The sequence below is a fragment of the Festucalex cinctus genome, chromosome 6 (genome assembly GCF_051991245.1).
Source record: "Festucalex cinctus isolate MCC-2025b chromosome 6, RoL_Fcin_1.0, whole genome shotgun sequence".
Lineage (NCBI taxonomy): Eukaryota > Metazoa > Chordata > Actinopteri > Syngnathiformes > Syngnathidae > Festucalex > Festucalex cinctus.
In genome coordinates, this window is record NC_135416.1 from 8,047,954 (window position 1) to 8,065,868 (window position 17,915).

Below are 17,915 nucleotides of genomic sequence, written 5' to 3' on the forward strand. Positions count from 1 at the left end.
CTTAGGACAATACAAGCCCAAAGAATGGACTATGAAGAAAACGAACTGTGCTGTATACATGTATAAAAAATAAATAAAAAAATAATACTTCATATGACATAATTAGAGCTTCGAATAAGGCAATAAGTTATAACAACAATTTTTTCAATGCATGCCAAATTTTTTGACAATGGCAATTTAACTCAGAACACCCTCTAAGAGTACATTTTAGCCAAATAAGTAATTCTACTTTGAGGTGTGATAACTAAGTCAATTTTTAACATTTTTTTTTATTTCAACCACTCAAAATGTTCATTGGCATCAGAACTATCCATACATATGAAGTTTTTTTTTTTTTTTTATGTATTCCCCCCTCTTAGGACAATACAAGCCCAAAGAATGGACTATGAAGAAAACGAACTGTGCTGTATACATGTATAAAAAATAAATAAAAAATTAATACTTCATATGACATAATTAGAGCTTCGAATAAGGCAATAAGTTATAACAACAATTTTTTCAATGCATGCCAAATTTTTTGACAATGGCAATTTAACTCAGAACACCCTCTAAGAGTACATTTTAGCCAAATAAGTAATTCTACTTTGAGGTGTGATAACTAAGTCAATTTTTAACATTTTTTTTTATTTCAACCACTCAAAATGTTCATTGGCATCAGAACTATCCATACATATGAAGTTTTTTTTTTTTTTTATGTATTCCCCCCTCTTAGGACAATACAAGCCCAAAGAATGGACTATGAAGAAAACGAACTGTGCTGTATACATGTATAAAAAATAAATAAAAAATTAATACTTCATATGACATAATTAGAGCTTCGAATAAGGCAATAAGTTATAACAACAATTTTTTCAATGCATGCCAAATTTTTTGACAATGGCAATTTAACTCAGAACACCCTCGAAGAGTACATTTTAGCCAAATAAGTAATTCTACTTTGAGGTGTGATAACTAAGTCAATTTTTAACATTTTTTTTTATTTCAACCACTCAAAATGTTCATTGGCATCAGAACTATCCATACATATGAAGTTTTTTTTTTTTTTTATGTATTCCCCCCTCTTAGGACAATACAAGCCCAAAGAATGGACTATGAAGAAAACGAACTGTGCTGTATACATGTATAAAAAATAAATAAAAAATTAATACTTCATATGACATAATTAGAGCTTCGAATAAGGCAATAAGTTATAACAACAATTTTTTCAATGCATGCCAAATTTTTTGACAATGGCAATTTAACTCAGAACACCCTCGAAGAGTACATTTTAGCCAAATAAGTAATTCTACTTTGAGGTGTGATAACTAAGTCATTTTTTAACATTTTTTTTTCTTTCAACCACCCAAAATGTTCATTGGCATCAAAACTATGCATAAATATAGTATATTTATTTATTATTATTATTTCCCCCCACCATAGGACAACAGAAGCCAAATAATAGATTATGAAGAAAATTAACTGTGTTGTATATATGTATAATAAAGAAATAAATTTGAATCTTTCATATGACATAGTTAGAGCATCAGGCAACACGGTAGCTTTGATAGAAAACTTTGGGGAAAAAAGTACTTTTTGTGGGGCTCCGGAGCGGCACCGGGACCCTCCGTGACTTTAGCCGCAAATTGTGTTTGATTTTCGGGTACAGGAAGGCCCGATTTACACCCCCATATCCGGCGTCGCACTTCAACGAGCCACGTATCTCTTGTGCTCACGGTTCCAGATATGTGTCAGATATGTGTCATTTTCCCCGTAGGACGTACGGTTCCGGACAAATAACGGAAAGAAAAAGCTCCATTACACCGATCCGTCCGTTTACTTTACCCGGAAATCGTGCGTGTTTTTCGGATAAATTTACACCGCCTGTATCCAATTGTATCCGGCGAACGGAAGTCAACACAGCGACGAGCTACATACCGTTGGGAAGCTACACGGCCCCCGCGGCATTCCAGGACGTGCTCATATGTTCGTTTATGTTTATTTTGTAGAAGTACTTACTTGCCAACTTGCATTTGCAGCTTTTTGTGTCTCCGATCGCCGTTCTTTTCCTTAGATCCAGGAAGCTCATGTCTCGTGCACGTTAGCCTCTTAGCACGTTAGCACGTTGTTGTGAATACAAACTAGCCGAATAAAAATCGAAGCTTAGCACTTTCACACGTAGAAATGCAACGGCCAGATAAGATAACCGACGAGGAATTCATCTCGACAACCGTTACATGTTACACTTCATAAGTTGCAAAAAAAAAACGTTTTTTTTGTTTTGTCTTATCCCTTCTGCTTATTGTTTTCACCGATCCATGCTCCTTGCCATGTTTTGAAGAATGCACGAAGGGAAATACGTCACCTCCACGTTGCACGCACGTTTGGCCACAATGGCACGCCTGCCCCCTGCAGCCTTGGCAGAGCAAATGTCAATGCTCGGCTGTTCAAAATGGATGATCGAACTGTGCATGCGTGTGGAATATGCACGCTATTAATTCTGAAGTTCTGAAGTGAAGAAAGAGAAAAAAAAAATTAAATAACAGCCTTCACACACTGAGGAAAACCGCTGTATTGCAACGACGCCCACCTCTAACAGTGGCTCATTTTGGGGACATAACAACGGCAAAGAGCATTGCCATTCGACCCCTCCCACTAGGGAACGTGCTTCCCACGTCCATGCAGACAAACAAACAGCATATCCCAACACGAAACATAAGTCAATAGCTCGCAATACCTTTTTCTGCACAAAAATATAAGTGGCGCGCGTGTACGCGCATCCACGAACACGCACGCGCGCCCACTAACGTGCACGCGCATCCACTAACATCCTGTCGAATGCACAATCAGTAAAAAGCACGAAGAAATAAGTCTGTGTGGAATATGGCGTGCTGGAATCAGTGCGGCGTTTGCAAGGAAAATCATTAATTGGCCTCTACCGCCACCTGGTGGATTTGGGGTGCGAAATCTTTCTCATGGCCATGGCACCGTCGAGGAATGTCCATAGAAGGATTTCATGCAGAAATCACGGAAATTGCAATAAAATACATGCAGTGTCCAATCGGTCCAAAAATGTCACTTATAATGTACATTAATGTTACGCGGTTGGCTAACGCCAATTCCAGGGATATTATAATAGATATCTCCCTCATGCAATGGCTGAGAAATGTTGGCACACTCGCATTTTGACGGTCCCCCAGTTTTCCAAAGCCGTGGCTCATTTTTTTTTGTTTTTTTGTTTTTTTTTGTTTTCCCCCTGCACAATCAACTCCTAATTTACATATTTGGCTAAGCAAATGGCACAAGGGTTAAATTAAAAAAAAAAAAAAAAAACGCCTTACTATGCATGGTCATTTTTTTAAAGACGCCTTACATACATGGTCATCTTTTTTTAAAATGCCTTACTATACATGGTTGTTAAATTAAAAAAAAAAAAAAAACGCCTTACTATGCATGGTCATTTTTTTTTTTTTTTTTTTAAAGACGCCTTACATACATCGTCATCTTTTTTAAAATGCCTTACTATACATGGTTGTTAAAAAATAAAATAAAATACATGGTCATCTGTTTAAAAATGCCTTACTATACATGGTTGTTAAAAAAAATTTTAAAAAAAAACGCCTTACGATGCATGGTCATTTTTTTAAAGACGCCTTACATACATGGTCATCTTTTTTAAAATGCCTTACTATACATGGTTGTTTAAAAAAAAAAAAAAAAAAAGCCTTACTATGCATGGTCATTTTTTTAAAGACGCCTTACATACATGGTCATCTTTTTGTAAAATGCCTTACTATACATGGTTGTTAAAAAAAAAAAAATACAAAAAAAACGCCTTACTATGCATGGTCATTTTTTTAAAGACGCCTGACATACATCGTCATCTTTTTGTAAAATGCCTTCCTATACATGGTTGTTAAAAAAAAAAAAATACAAAAAAAACGCCTTACTATGCATGGTCATCTTTTTTTTAAATGCCTTACTATACATGGTTGTTAAATAAAAAAAAAAAAAAAAAAAATGCCTTACTATGCATGGTCTTTTTTTTTTTTTTTTTTTTAAAGACGCCTTACATACATCGTAATCTTTTTAAAAATGCCTTACTATACATGGTTGTTTAAAAAAAAAAAAAAAAGCCTTACTATGCATGGTCATTTTTTTAAAGACGCCTTACATACATGGTCATCTTTTTGTAAAATGCCTTACTATACATGGTTGTTAAAAAAAAAAAAAAAAAAAAAAAAATACATGGTCATCTTTTTTAAAATGCCTTACTATACATGGTTGTTAAAAAAAAAAATACAAAAAAAACACCTTACTATGCATGGTCATTTTTTTTTTTTTTTAAGACGCCTTACTATGCATGGTCATTTTTTTAAAGACGCCTTACTATACATGGTTGTTAAAAAAACAAACAAACAAAAAAAAAACGCCTTATTATGCATGGTAATTTTTTTTTTTTAAAGACGCCTGACATACATCGTCATCTTTTTAAAAATGCCTTACTATACATGGTTGTTTAAAAAAAAAAAAGCCTTACTATGCATGGTCATTTTTTTAAAGACACCTTACATACATGGTCATCTTTTTTTTAAATGCCTTACTATACATGGTTGTTAAAAAAAACAAACAACAAAAAAAACGCCTTATTATGCATGGTCATTTTTTTTTAAAAATGTCTTACTATACATGGTTGTTATAAAAAAAAAGAAAGAAAAAAAAACGCCTTACTATGCATGGTCATTTTTTTAAAGACGCCTTTCATACATCGTCATCTTTTTTTAAATGCCTTACTATACATGGTTGTTAAAAAATAAAATAAAATACATGGTCATCTTTTTTAAAATGCCTTACTATACATTGTTGTTAAAAAAAAAAGAAAAAAAAACACCTTACTATGCATGGTCATTTTTTTAAAGACGCCTTACATACATGGTCATCTTTTTGTAAAATGCCTTACTATACATGGTTGTTAAAAAAAAAATAAAAAAAAATAGATGGTCATCTTTTTTAAAATGCCTTACTATACATGGTTGTTAAAAAAAATACAAAAAAAAACGCCTTACGATGCATGGTCATTTTTTTAAAGACGCCTTACATACATGGTCATCTTTTTAAAAATGCCTTACTATACATGGTTGTTTAAAAAAAAAAAAAAAAAAGCCTTACTATGCATGGTAAATTTTTTTTTTAAATGTCTTACTATACATGGTTGTTAAAAAAAAAAAAGAAAGAAAGAAAAAAAAACACCTTACTATGCATGGTCATTTTTTTAAAGAAGCCTTACATACATGGTCATCTTTTTTTAAAATGCCTTACTATACATGGTTGTTAAAAAAACAAACAAACAAAAAAAAAACGCCTTATTATGCATGGTAATTTTTTTTTTTTTAAAGACGCCTGACATACATCGTCATCTTTTTAAAAATGCCTTACTATACATGGTTGTTTAAAAAAAAAAAAGCCTTACTATGCATGGTCATTTTTTTAAAGACACCTTACATACATGGTCATCTTTTTTTTAAATGCCTTACTATACATGGTTGTTAAAAAAACAAACAAACAACAAAAAAAACGCCTTATTATGCATGGTCATTTTTTAAAAAAATGTCTTACTATACATGGTTGTTATAAAAAAAAAGAAAGAAAAAAAAACGCCTTACTATGCATGGTCATTTTTTTAAAGACGCCTTTCATACATCGTCATCTTTTTTTAAATGCCTTACTATACATGGTTGTTAAAAAATAAAATAAAATACATGGTCATCTTTTTTAAAATGCCTTACTATACATTGTTGTTAAAAAAAAAAGAAAAAAAAACACCTTACTATGCATGGTCATTTTTTTAAAGACGCCTTACATACATGGTCATCTTTTTGTAAAATGCCTTACTATACATGGTTGTTAAAAAAAATACAAAAAAAAACGCCTTACTATGCATGGTCATTTTTTTTTTTTTTTAAGACGCCTTACTATGCATGGTCATTTTTTTAAAGACGCCTTACATACATGGTCATCTTTTTAAAAATGCCTTACTATACATGGTTGTTTAAAAAAAAAAAAAAAAAAAAAAAAGCCTTACTATGCATGGTAATTTTTTTTTAAAATGTCTTACTATACATGGTTGTTAAAAAAAAAAAAGAAAGAAAGAAAAAAAAAAACCTTACTATGCATGGTCATTTTTTTAAAGACGCCTTACATACATGGTCATCTTTTTTAAAATGCCTTACTATACATTGTTGTTAAAAAAAAAAAAACGAAAAAAAAAACACCTTACTATGCATGGTCATTTTTTTTTTTTTTAAAGACGCCTTACATACATCGTCATCTGTTTAAAAATGCCTTACTATACATGGTTGTTAAAATTTTTTTTAAAAAAAAACGCCTTACGATGCATGGTCATTTTTTTAAAGACGCCTTACATACATGGTCATCTTTTTTAAAATGCCTTACTATACATGGTTGTTTAAAAAAAAAAAAAAAAAAAGCCTTACTATGCATGGTCATTTTTTTAAAGACGCCTTACATACATCGTCATCTTTTTGTAAAATGCCTTCCTATACATGGTTGTTAAAAAAAAAAAAATACAAAAAAAACGCCTTACTATGCATGGTCATCTTTTTTTTAAATGCCTTACTACACATGGTTGTTAAATAAAAAAAAAATAAAAAAAATGCCTTACTATGCATGGTCTTTTTTTTTTTTTTTTTTTAAAGACGCCTTACATACATCGTAATCTTTTTAAAAATGCCTTACTATACATGGTTGTTTAAAAAAAAAAAAAAAAAGCCTTACTATGCATGGTCATTTTTTTAAAGACGCCTTACATACATGGTCATCTTTTTGTAAAATGCCTTACTATACATGGTTGTTAAAAAAAAAAAAAAAAAAAAAAAAATACATGGTCATCTTTTTTAAAATGCCTTACTATACATGGTTGTTAAAAAAAAAAATACAAAAAAAACACCTTACTATGCATGGTCATTTTTTTTTTTTTTTAAGACGCCTTACTATGCATGGTCATTTTTTTAAAGACGCCTTACTATACATGGTTGTTAAAAAAACAAACAAACAAAAAAAAAACGCCTTATTATGCATGGTAATTTTTTTTTTTTAAAGACGCCTGACATACATCGTCATCTTTTTAAAAATGCCTTACTATACATGGTTGTTTAAAAAAAAAAAAGCCTTACTATGCATGGTCATTTTTTTAAAGACACCTTACATACATGGTCATCTTTTTAAAAATGCCTTACTATACATGGTTGTTTAAAAAAAAAAAAAAAAAAAAAAAGCCTTACTATGCATGGTAATTTTTTTTTAAAATGTCTTACTATACATGGTTGTTAAAAAAAAAAAAGAAAGAAAGAAAAAAAAAAACCTTACTATGCATGGTCATTTTTTTAAAGACGCCTTACATACATGGTCATCTTTTTTTAAAATGCCTTACTATACATGGTTGTTTAAAAAAAAAAAAAAAAAAAAAAAGCCTTACTATGCATGGTAATTTTTTTTTAAAATGTCTTACTATACATTGTTGTTAAAAAAAAAAAAACGAAAAAAAAAACACCTTACTATGCATGGTCATTTTTTTTTTTTTTAAAGACGCCTTACATACATCGTCATCTTTTTTAAAATGCCTTACTATACATGGTTGTTAAAAAATAAAATAAAATACATGGTCATCTTTTTTAAAAATGCCTTACTATACATGGTCATCTGTTTAAAAATGCCTTACTATACATGGTTGTTAAAAAATTTTTTTTTTAAAAACGCCTTACGATGCATGGTCATTTTTTTAAAGACGCCTTACATACATGGTCATCTTTTTTAAAATGCCTTACTATACATGGTTGTTTAAAAAAAAAAAAAAAAAGCCTTACTATGCATGGTCATTTTTTTAAAGACGCCTTACATACATGGTCATCTTTTTGTAAAATGCCTTACTATACATGGTTGTTAAAAAAAAAATAATACAAAAAAAAAGCCTTACTATGCATGGTCATTTTTTTAAAGACGCCTGACATACATCGTCATCTTTTTGTAAAATGCCTTCCTATACATGGTTGTTAAAAAAAAAAAAATACAAAAAAAACGCCTTACTATGCATGGTCATCTTTTTTTTAAATGCCTTACTATACATGGTTGTTAAATTAAAAAAAAAAAACAAAAAAAAACGCCTTACTATGCATGGTCATTTTTTTAAAGACGCCTTACATACATGGTCATCTTTTTGTAAAATGCCTTACTATACATGGTTGTTAAAAAAAAAAAAAAAAAAATACATGGTCATCTTTTTTAAAATGCCTTACTATACATGGTTGTTAAAAAAAAAAATACAAAAAAAACACCTTACTATGCATGGTCATTTTTTTTTTTTTTTAAGACGCCTTACTATGCATGGTCATTTTTTTAAAGACGCCTTACTATACATGGTTGTTAAAAAAACAAACAAACAAAAAAAAACCGCCTTATTATGCATGGTAATTTTTTTTTTTTAAAGACGCCTGACATACATCGTCATCTTTTTAAAAATGCCTTACTATACATGGTTGTTTAAAAAAAAAAAAGCCTTACTATGCATGGTCATTTTTTTAAAGACACCTTACATACATGGTCATCTTTTTTTTAAATGCCTTACTATACATGGTTGTTAAAAAAACAAACAACAAAAAAAACGCCTTATTATGCATGGTCATTTTTTTTTAAAATGTCTTACTATACATGGTTGTTATAAAAAAAAAGAAAGAAAAAAAAACGCCTTACTATGCATGGTCATTTTTTTAAAGACGCCTTTCATACATCGTCATCTTTTTTTAAATGCCTTACTATACATGGTTGTTAAAAAATAAAATAAAATACATGGTCATCTTTTTTAAAATGCCTTACTATACATTGTTGTTAAAAAAAAAAGAAAAAAAAACACCTTACTATGCATGGTCATTTTTTTAAAGACGCCTTACATACATGGTCATCTTTTTGTAAAATGCCTTACTATACATGGTTGTTAAAAAAAATACAAAAAAAAACGCCTTACTATGCATGGTCATTTTTTTTTTTTTTTAAGACGCCTTACTATGCATGGTCATTTTTTTAAAGACGCCTTACATACATGGTCATCTTTTTAAAAATGCCTTACTATACATGGTTGTTTAAAAAAAAAAAAAAAAAAAAAAAAAAGCCTTACTATGCATGGTAATTTTTTTTAAAAATGTCTTACTATACATGGTTGTTAAAAAAAAAAAGAAAGAAAGAAAAAAAAAAACCTTACTATGCATGGTCATTTTTTTAAAGACGCCTTACATACATGGTCATCTTTTTTAAAATGCCTTACTATACATTGTTGTTAAAAAAAAAAAAACGAAAAAAAAAACACCTTACTATGCATGGTCATTTTTTTTTTTTTTTTTTTTAAAGACGCCTTACATACATCGTCATCTTTTTTAAAATGCCTTAACATACATGGTTGTTAAAAATTTTTTTTTTAAAAAACGCCTTACGATGCATGGTCATTTTTTTAAAGACGCCTTACATACATGGTCATCTTTTTTAAAATGCCTTACTATACATGGTTGTTTAAAAAAAAAAAAAAAAAGCCTTACTATGCATGGTCATTTTTTTAAAGACGCCTTACATACATGGTCATCTTTTTGTAAAATGCCTTACTATACATGGTTGTTAAAAAAAAAAAAATACAAAAAAAACGCCTTACTATGCATGGTCATTTTTTTAAAGACGCCTGACATACATCGTCATCTTTTTGTAAAATGCCTTCCTATACATGGTTGTTAAAAAAAAAAAAATACAAAAAAAACGCCTTACTATGCATGGTCATCTTTTTTTTAAATGCCTTACTATACATGGTTGTTAAATTAAAAAAAAAAAAAAAAAACGCCTTACTATGCATGGTCTTTTTTTTTTTTTTTTTTTTTTAAAGACGCCTTACATACATCGTAATCTTTTTAAAAATGCCTTACTATACATGGTTGTTTAAAAAAAAAAAAAAAAAGCCTTACTATGCATGGTCATTTTTTTAAAGACGCCTTACATACATGGTCATCTTTTTGTAAAATGCCTTACTATACATGGTTGTTAAAAAAAAAAAAAAAAAAAAAGAAAATACATGGTCATCTTTTTTAAAATGCCTTACTATACATGGTTGTTAAAAAAAAAATACAAAAAAAACACCTTACTATGCATGGTCATTTTTTTTTTTTTTTAAGACGCCTTACTATGCATGGTCATTTTTTTAAAGACGCCTTACTATACATGGTTGTTAAAAAAACAAACAAACAAAAAAAACCCGCCTTATTATGCATGGTAATTTTTTTTTTTTAAAGACGCCTGACATACATCGTCATCTTTTTAAAAATGCCTTACTATACATGGTTGTTTAAAAAAAAAAAAGCCTTACTATGCATGGTCATTTTTTTAAAGACACCTTACATACATGGTCATCTTTTTTTTAAATGCCTTACTATACATGGTTGTTAAAAAAACAAACAACAAAAAAAACGCCTTATTATGCATGGTCATTTTTTTTAAAAATGTCTTACTATACATGGTTGTTATAAAAAAAAAAGAAAGAAAAAAAAACGCCTTACTATGCATGGTCATTTTTTTAAAGACGCCTTTCATACATCGTCATCTTTTTTTAAATGCCTTACTATACATGGTTGTTAAAAAATAAAATAAAATACATGGTCATCTTTTTTAAAATGCCTTACTATACATTGTTGTTAAAAAAAAAAGAAAAAAAACACCTTACTATGCATGGTCATTTTTTTAAAGACGCCTTACATACATGGTCATCTTTTTGTAAAATGCCTTACTATACATGGTTGTTAAAAAAAATACAAAAAAAAACGCCTTACTATGCATGGTCATTTTTTTTTTTTTTTAAGACGCCTTACTATGCATGGTCATTTTTTTAAAGACGCCTTACATACATGGTCATCTTTTTAAAAATGCCTTACTATACATGGTTGTTTAAAAAAAAAAAAAAAAAAAAAAAAGCCTTACTATGCATGGTAATTTTTTTTTAAAATGTCCTACTATACATGGTTGTTAAAAAAAAAAAAGAAAGAAAGAAAAAAAAAAACCTTACTATGCATGGTCATTTTTTTAAAGACGCCTTACATACATGGTCATCTTTTTTAAAATGCCTTACTATACATTGTTGTTAAAAAAAAAAAAACGAAAAAAAAAACACCTTACTATGCATGGTCATTTTTTTTTTTTTTTTTTTTTAAAGACGCCTTACATACATCGTCATCTTTTTTAAAATGCCTTACTATACATGGTTGTTAAAAAATAAAATAAAATACATGGTCATCTGTTTAAAAATGCCTTACTATACATGGTTGTTAAAAAATTTTTTTTTAAAAAACGCCTTACGATGCATGGTCATTTTTTTAAAGACGCCTTACATACATGGTCATCTTTTTTAAAATGCCTTACTATACATGGTTGTTTAAAAAAAAAAAAAAAAAAAAAAAAAAAGCCTTACTATGCATGGTAATTTTTTTTTAAAATGTCTTACTATACATGGTTGTTAAAAAAAAAAAAAGAAAGAAAGAAAAAAAAACACCTTACTATGCATGGTCATTTTTTTAAAGACGCCTTACATACATGGTCATCTTTTTTAAAATGCATTACTATACATTGTTGTTAAAAAAAAAAAACGAAAAAAAAAAACACCTTACTATGCATGGTCATTTTTTTTTTTTTTTTTTTTAAAGACGCCTTACATTTTACTTACTAATTTCAAGGACGCATCTGTTGAGGAAGGACGCATCTGTACTTGCTCCTGCACTCGCTCGTGAATCTAACTACTTGTTGATTTTTGCATTGGGATTTTTAACTACATTGTTGCAGAATGCCTGGCGGAAAAAGAGCTGACGAGATTGAGGAGATAAAATCTTCTCTTAAAAAACTCAGTGGAATGGTTGCCGAATTACTTGAAATGAAGAAGAGCATTGAGCCACTTCTTCAGGAAATACAGCAATTGAAGAAAGAGACACAGGAAAAAGATCGACGCATTGTTGCCTTGGAACAAAAAGTGGATGATTTGGAACAAAATCTTCGTATCAACGATGTGATAGTCACCGGTATCAAGATCAAGCCGCGCCGTGGCCCTTTGAGAGCTGCGGCTAGCACGAGCACGGAAGATTCTGACCAACATTCAGGGAACGAGACTGTGGAACAGCAAGTGACACTTCAACTCAGAGATTTGGGATTAACTGTTGATCCTGCGCACATTCAGATGTGCTTTTCGCTTCCAACTGGAGGGACACGACCACCGGCAGTTCTGATCAGGTTTGTTGACAGAAAGAAAAAGATTGCTCTTCTGAGAGACCGTCACAAGCTTCGTGGGAAACATGTCTACATCAACGAAAACCTCACCAAACGAAATGCTGACATCGCCAAAAAGGCTCGACTAATGAGAAAGAATGGACTTATCGAAAGCACGTGGACAAAAGACTGCCGAATTTTTATTCAAACTAAAGATAACTCTGGTCAACTAAAAACACGAATCGTGAAAGGAGCTGAGGAATTGGCAGCGCTTGAGAGACAACAGTAATTCACAATATCACAACAACAACAACAACAACATCACTAATTACCCAAAGCTGGAGTTGTATATGATTATTTGCTGACTTTGCCAAGGCTAACTCTTGTTTATACACCTGCATTGATAACATGTATTGCTGTTCCCGTTTGAATCTAAATATTGTCTGGCTCGAATTCAGTTTGGACATTTGTTCTAACAGTCAAGGCTACATGATAAGTCTGTATTGTGGCTCCAATGAATCGGCTGTCAATACGCAAAATGGGGGTTGGTGGTCTGGTTCCTGGAATGCAGCTGGCGTGGGCCGCTCTGCTGGGTGAGCTAGGCTGTGCAGCGCACAGGAGTCATCAGATCCACAACATGCTAGCAACCAGTGGTGCTACCTGACCAGAATCGAGTGCTGAAATTGCTTGAAAGCAATGGGCCGAATGCAAGCCGATCTACTCTTCTGGAAAGCACAACATGTGTGAAAGCTGATCCGAGGTCAGCGAAGACCCTACTGGTGAAAGAGAAGAATTGCGCTTGCCTTGGCTGCTCGCCTGGCGGGGTGGGCTTGCTGGTGGCGTCTGGGGACCGACTCACCAGTGCCAAATGACTGGGACTAGCCACAATCTACACACGGACATTCAAGATGAACTGAGCGAGCAGTGTCTGGGATAGTATGGGATGGATAACGATAAAAATTAATGACTATTCTAAATAATGTATATGATTGATGCGTTATAGTAATGGTCGATGGGGACGGGTCTCGAATAAGCTTCGGCTTCTACCCGTCAGCCCTTCTTTCGGATGTCAATGTTGCAAATGATGTGATGTGATCGATGTAAGCTGTAATGTGTCCGAAAGGAAAAAATGAATAAACTAAAAAACTACATACATCGTCATCTTTTTTAAAATGCCTTACTATACATGGTTGTTAAAAAATAAAATAAAATACATGGTCATCTTTTTAAAAAATGCCTTACTATACATGGTTGTTAAAAAAAACAAAAAAAAACGCCTTACTATGCATGGTCATCTGTTTAAAAATGCCTTACTATACATGGTTGTTAAAAAAAAAAAAAAAAAAAAAACGCCTTACGATGCATGGTCATTTTTTTAAAGACGCCTTACATACATGGTCATCTTTTTTAAAATGCCTTACTATACATGGTTGTTAAAAAAAAATACAAAAGAAAAACACCTTACGACAACGTGTGGCTCGAACCCACGACCCAGAGATTAAGAGTCTCATGCTCTACTGACTGAGCTAACCGGGCCTTGTGCTCTTTGGTTGGTACTGTGTTTTTAAATCTGGTACTGAGTCTAGAACCGTGAAACATTTGAGAGTAAAACATTCCACAAAGGAATCGCCCAATGTGGGGCTCGAACCCACGACCCTGAGATTAAGAGTCTCATGCTCTCCCGACTGAGCTAACCGGGCCGTTTGCTTTCTGGTTGGTACTGTGTTTTTAAATCTGGTACTGAGTCTAGAACAAACATTTGAGAGTAAAACATTCCACAAAGGAACCGCCCAACGTGGGGCTCGAACCCACAACGCTGAGATTAAGAGTCTCATGCTCTCCCGACTGAGCTAACCAGGCCGTATGCTTTTTGGTTGGTACTGTGTTTTTAAATCTGGTATGGAGTCTAGAACCGTGAAACATTTGAGAGTAAAACATTCCACAAAGGAACCACCCAACGTGGGGCTCGAACCCACGACCCTGAGATTAAGACTCTCATGCTCTACCAACTGAGCTAACCGGGACGTTTGATGCTTGGTTGGTACTGTGTTTTTAAATCTGGTATGGAGTCTAGAACCGTGAAACATTTGAGAGTAAAAAATTCCACAAAGGAACCGCCCAACGTGGGGCTCGAACCCACAACGCTGAGATTAAGAGTCTCATGCTCTCCCGACTGAGCTAACCAGGCCGTATGCTTTTTGGTTGGTACTGTGTTTTTAAATCTGGTATGGAGTCTAGAACCGTGAAACATTTGAGAGTAAAACATTCCACAAAGGAACCACCCAACGTGGGGCTCGAACCCACGACCCTGAGATTAAGAGTCTCATGCTCTACCAACTGAGCTAACCGGGACGTTTGATGCTTGGTTGGTACTGTGTTTTTAAATCTGGTATGGAGTCTAGAACCGTGAAACATTTGAGAGAAAAACATTCCACAAATGAACCGCCCAATGTGGGGCTCGAACCCACGACCCTGAGATTAAGAGTCTCATGCTCTCCCGACTGAGCTAACCGGCCCATTTGCTTTTTGGTTGTTACTGTGTTTTAAATCTGGTATGGAGTCTAGAACCGTGAAACATTTGAGAGTAAAACATTCCACAAAGGAACCTCCCAATGTGGGGCTCGAACCCACGACCCTGAGATTAAGAGTCTCATGCTCTACCGACTGAGCTAACCGGGCCGTTTGACCTTTGGTTGGTACTGTGTTTTTAAATCTGGTATGGAGTCTAGAACCGTGAAACATTTGAGAGTAAAACATTCCACAAAGGAACCGCCCAATGTGGGGCTCGAACCCACGACCCTGAGATTAAGAGTCTCATGCTCTACCGACTGAGCTAACCGGGCCATTTGAGTTATGGTTGGTACTGTGTTTTTAAATCTGGTATGGAGTCTAGAACCGTGAAACATTTGAGAGTAAAACATTCCACAAAATAACCGCCCAATGTGGGGCTCGAACCCACGACCCTGAGATTAAGAGTCTCATGCTCTACCAACTGAGCTAACCGTGCCTTGTGATCTTTGGTTGGTACTGTGTTTTTAAATCTTGTACTGAGTCTAGAACCGTGAAACATTTGAGAGTAAAACATTCCACAAAGGAATCGCCCAATGTGGGGCTCGAACCCACGACCCTGAGATTAAGAGTCTCATGCTCTACCGACTGAGCGAACCGGGCCGTTTGATTTTTGGTTGGTACTGTGTTTTTAAATCTGGTACTGAGTCTAGAACCGTGAAACATTTGAGAGTAAAACATTCCACAAAGGAATCACCCAATGTGGGGCTCGAACCCACGACCCTGAGATTAAGAGACTCATGCTCTACGGACTGAGCTAACCGGGCTGTTTGCTTTTTGGTTGTTACTGTGTTTTTAAATCTGGTATGGAGTCTAGCACTGAAACATTTGAGAGTAAAACATTCCACAAAGGAATCTCCCAATGTGGGGCTCAAACCCACGACCCTGAGATTAAGAGTCTCATGCTCTACCGACTGAGTTAACCGGGCCGCTTGCTTTTTTGTTGTTACTGTGTTTTTAAATATGGTATGGAGTCTAGAACCGTGAAACATTTGAGAGTAAAACATTCCACAAAGGAACCGCCCAATGTGGGGCTCGAACCCACGAGCCTGAGATTAAGAGTCTCATGCTCTACCGACTGATCTAACCGGGCCGTTTGACTTTTGGTTGGTACTGTGTTTTTAAATCTGGTATGGAGTCTAGAACCGTGACATTTGAGAGTAAAACATTCCACAAAGGAACCGCCCAATGTGGGGCTCAAACCCACGACCCTGAGATTAAGAGTCTCATGCTCTACCGACTGAGCTAACCGGGCCATTTGCTTTATGGTTGGTACTGTGTTTTTAAATCTGGTATGGAGTCTAGAACCGTGAAACATTTGAGAGTAAAACATTCCACAAAAGAACCGCCCAATGTGGGGCTCGAACCCACGACCCTGAGATTAAGAGTCTCATGCTCTACCAACTGAGCTAACCGGGCCTTGTGCTCTTTGGTTGGTACTGTGTTTTTAAATCTGGTACTGAGTCTAGAACCGTGAAACATTTTAGAGTAAAACATTCCACAAAGGAATCGCCCAATGTGGGGCTCGAACCCACGACCCTGAGATTAAGAGTCTAATGCTCTACCGACTGAGCTAACCGGACTGTTTGCTTTTTGGTTGGTACTGTGTTTTTAAATCTGGTACTGAGTCTAGAACCGTGAAACATTTGAGAGTAAAACATTCCACAAAGGAATCACCCAATGTGGGGCTCGAACCCACGACCCTGAAATTAAGAGTCTCATGCTCTACCGACTGAGCTAACCGGGATGTTTGCTTTTTGGTTGTTACTGTGTTTTTAAAACTGGTATGGAGTCTAGAACCGTGAAACATTTGAGAGTAAAACATTCCACAAAGGAATCTCCCAATGTGGGGCTCGAACCCACGACCCTGAGATTAAGAGTCTCATGCTCTACCGACTGAGCTAACCGGGCCGTTTGCTTTTTGGTTGTTACGGTGTTTTTAAATCTGGTACTGAGTCTAGAACTGTGAAACATTTGAGAGTAAAACATTTCACAAAGGAACCGCCCAATGTGGGGCTCGAACCCACGACCCTGAGATTAAGATTCTCATGCTCTACCGACTGAGCTAACCGGGCCTTTTAATTTTTGGTTGTTACTGTGTTTTAAATCTGGTATGGAGTCTAGAACCGTGAAACATTTGAGAGTAAAACATTCCACAAAGGAACCGCCCAATGTGGGTCTCGAACCCACGACCCTGAGATTAAGAGTCTCATGCTCTACCGACTGAGCTAACCGGGCCATTTAATTTTTGGTTGTTACTGTGTTTTAAATCTGGTATGGAGTCTAGAACCGTGAAACATTTGAGAGTAAAACATTCCACAAAGGAACCGCCCAATGTGGGTCTCGAACCCACGACCCTGAGATTAAGAGTCTCATGCTCTACCGACTGAGCTAACCAGGCCTTTTGCTTTTTGGTTGTTACTGTGTTTTTAAAATCTGGTATGGAGTCTAGAACCGTGAAACATTTGAGGGTAAAACATTTCACAAAGGAACCGCCCAATGTGGGGCTCGAACCCACGACCCTGAGATTAAGAGTCTCATGCTCTACCGACTGAGCTAACCGGGCCTTTTGCTTTTTGGTTAGTACTGCATTTTTATATCTTGTATGGAGTCTCGAACCGTGAAACATTTGAGAGTAAAACATTTCACAAAGGAACCGCCCAAAGTGGGGCTCGAACCCACGACCCTGAGATTAAGAGTCTCATGCTCTCCCGACTGAGCTAACCAGGCGTTTTACTTTATGGTTGTTACTGTGTTTTAAAGCTGGTATGGAGTCTAGAACCGTCAAACATTTGAGAGTAAAACATTCCACAAACGAACCGCCCAATGTGGGTCTCGAACCCACGACCCTGAGATTAAGAGTCTCATGCTCTACCGACTGAGCTAACCAGGACTTTTGCTTTTTGGTTGTTACTGTGTTTTTAAAATCTGGTATGGAGTCTAGAACCGTGAGACATTTGAGGGTAAAACATTTCACAAAGGAACCGCCCAATGTGGGGCTCGAACCCACGACCCTGAGATTAAGAGTCTCATGCTCTACCAACTGAGCTAACCGGGCCGTTTGCTTTTTAGTTGGT

The 17,915-nt window shown here is 34.4% G+C and overlaps 25 non-coding genes across 25 annotated transcripts; all 25 read right to left on the minus strand.

Moving 5' to 3' along the window:
• Window positions 1-13,897: 13,897 nt before the first annotated feature.
• Window positions 13,898-13,970, minus strand: trnak-cuu (transfer RNA lysine (anticodon CUU)). Its single transcript has one exon. It is a non-coding gene; the product is annotated as a tRNA-Lys (tRNA).
• Window positions 13,971-14,057: 87 nt separating this feature from the next.
• On the minus strand, window positions 14,058-14,130 carry trnak-cuu (transfer RNA lysine (anticodon CUU)). Its single transcript has one exon. It is a non-coding gene; the product is annotated as a tRNA-Lys (tRNA).
• Window positions 14,131-14,221: 91 nt separating this feature from the next.
• trnak-cuu (transfer RNA lysine (anticodon CUU)) lies at window positions 14,222-14,294 on the minus strand. The gene has a single exon. It is a non-coding gene; the product is annotated as a tRNA-Lys (tRNA).
• Window positions 14,295-14,385: 91 nt separating this feature from the next.
• trnak-cuu (transfer RNA lysine (anticodon CUU)) lies at window positions 14,386-14,458 on the minus strand. The gene has a single exon. It is a non-coding gene; the product is annotated as a tRNA-Lys (tRNA).
• A 91-nt stretch (window positions 14,459-14,549) lies between these two features.
• trnak-cuu (transfer RNA lysine (anticodon CUU)) lies at window positions 14,550-14,622 on the minus strand. The gene has a single exon. It is a non-coding gene; the product is annotated as a tRNA-Lys (tRNA).
• Window positions 14,623-14,713: 91 nt separating this feature from the next.
• Window positions 14,714-14,786, minus strand: trnak-cuu (transfer RNA lysine (anticodon CUU)). Its single transcript has one exon. It is a non-coding gene; the product is annotated as a tRNA-Lys (tRNA).
• A 90-nt stretch (window positions 14,787-14,876) lies between these two features.
• Window positions 14,877-14,949, minus strand: trnak-cuu (transfer RNA lysine (anticodon CUU)). The gene has a single exon. It is a non-coding gene; the product is annotated as a tRNA-Lys (tRNA).
• A 91-nt stretch (window positions 14,950-15,040) lies between these two features.
• trnak-cuu (transfer RNA lysine (anticodon CUU)) lies at window positions 15,041-15,113 on the minus strand. The gene has a single exon. It is a non-coding gene; the product is annotated as a tRNA-Lys (tRNA).
• A 91-nt stretch (window positions 15,114-15,204) lies between these two features.
• Window positions 15,205-15,277, minus strand: trnak-cuu (transfer RNA lysine (anticodon CUU)). The gene has a single exon. It is a non-coding gene; the product is annotated as a tRNA-Lys (tRNA).
• Window positions 15,278-15,368: 91 nt separating this feature from the next.
• Window positions 15,369-15,441, minus strand: trnak-cuu (transfer RNA lysine (anticodon CUU)). The gene has a single exon. It is a non-coding gene; the product is annotated as a tRNA-Lys (tRNA).
• A 91-nt stretch (window positions 15,442-15,532) lies between these two features.
• Window positions 15,533-15,605, minus strand: trnak-cuu (transfer RNA lysine (anticodon CUU)). Its single transcript has one exon. It is a non-coding gene; the product is annotated as a tRNA-Lys (tRNA).
• An 89-nt stretch (window positions 15,606-15,694) lies between these two features.
• On the minus strand, window positions 15,695-15,767 carry trnak-cuu (transfer RNA lysine (anticodon CUU)). Its single transcript has one exon. It is a non-coding gene; the product is annotated as a tRNA-Lys (tRNA).
• Window positions 15,768-15,858: 91 nt separating this feature from the next.
• On the minus strand, window positions 15,859-15,931 carry trnak-cuu (transfer RNA lysine (anticodon CUU)). Its single transcript has one exon. It is a non-coding gene; the product is annotated as a tRNA-Lys (tRNA).
• Window positions 15,932-16,020: 89 nt separating this feature from the next.
• Window positions 16,021-16,093, minus strand: trnak-cuu (transfer RNA lysine (anticodon CUU)). The gene has a single exon. It is a non-coding gene; the product is annotated as a tRNA-Lys (tRNA).
• A 91-nt stretch (window positions 16,094-16,184) lies between these two features.
• On the minus strand, window positions 16,185-16,257 carry trnak-cuu (transfer RNA lysine (anticodon CUU)). The gene has a single exon. It is a non-coding gene; the product is annotated as a tRNA-Lys (tRNA).
• A 91-nt stretch (window positions 16,258-16,348) lies between these two features.
• On the minus strand, window positions 16,349-16,421 carry trnak-cuu (transfer RNA lysine (anticodon CUU)). The gene has a single exon. It is a non-coding gene; the product is annotated as a tRNA-Lys (tRNA).
• A 91-nt stretch (window positions 16,422-16,512) lies between these two features.
• Window positions 16,513-16,585, minus strand: trnak-cuu (transfer RNA lysine (anticodon CUU)). Its single transcript has one exon. It is a non-coding gene; the product is annotated as a tRNA-Lys (tRNA).
• Window positions 16,586-16,676: 91 nt separating this feature from the next.
• trnak-cuu (transfer RNA lysine (anticodon CUU)) lies at window positions 16,677-16,749 on the minus strand. The gene has a single exon. It is a non-coding gene; the product is annotated as a tRNA-Lys (tRNA).
• Window positions 16,750-16,840: 91 nt separating this feature from the next.
• Window positions 16,841-16,913, minus strand: trnak-cuu (transfer RNA lysine (anticodon CUU)). The gene has a single exon. It is a non-coding gene; the product is annotated as a tRNA-Lys (tRNA).
• Window positions 16,914-17,003: 90 nt separating this feature from the next.
• On the minus strand, window positions 17,004-17,076 carry trnak-cuu (transfer RNA lysine (anticodon CUU)). Its single transcript has one exon. It is a non-coding gene; the product is annotated as a tRNA-Lys (tRNA).
• Window positions 17,077-17,166: 90 nt separating this feature from the next.
• Window positions 17,167-17,239, minus strand: trnak-cuu (transfer RNA lysine (anticodon CUU)). Its single transcript has one exon. It is a non-coding gene; the product is annotated as a tRNA-Lys (tRNA).
• A 92-nt stretch (window positions 17,240-17,331) lies between these two features.
• On the minus strand, window positions 17,332-17,404 carry trnak-cuu (transfer RNA lysine (anticodon CUU)). Its single transcript has one exon. It is a non-coding gene; the product is annotated as a tRNA-Lys (tRNA).
• Window positions 17,405-17,495: 91 nt separating this feature from the next.
• Window positions 17,496-17,568, minus strand: trnak-cuu (transfer RNA lysine (anticodon CUU)). Its single transcript has one exon. It is a non-coding gene; the product is annotated as a tRNA-Lys (tRNA).
• Window positions 17,569-17,658: 90 nt separating this feature from the next.
• trnak-cuu (transfer RNA lysine (anticodon CUU)) lies at window positions 17,659-17,731 on the minus strand. The gene has a single exon. It is a non-coding gene; the product is annotated as a tRNA-Lys (tRNA).
• Window positions 17,732-17,823: 92 nt separating this feature from the next.
• On the minus strand, window positions 17,824-17,896 carry trnak-cuu (transfer RNA lysine (anticodon CUU)). Its single transcript has one exon. It is a non-coding gene; the product is annotated as a tRNA-Lys (tRNA).
• Between the last annotated feature and the right edge of the window lie 19 nt (window positions 17,897-17,915).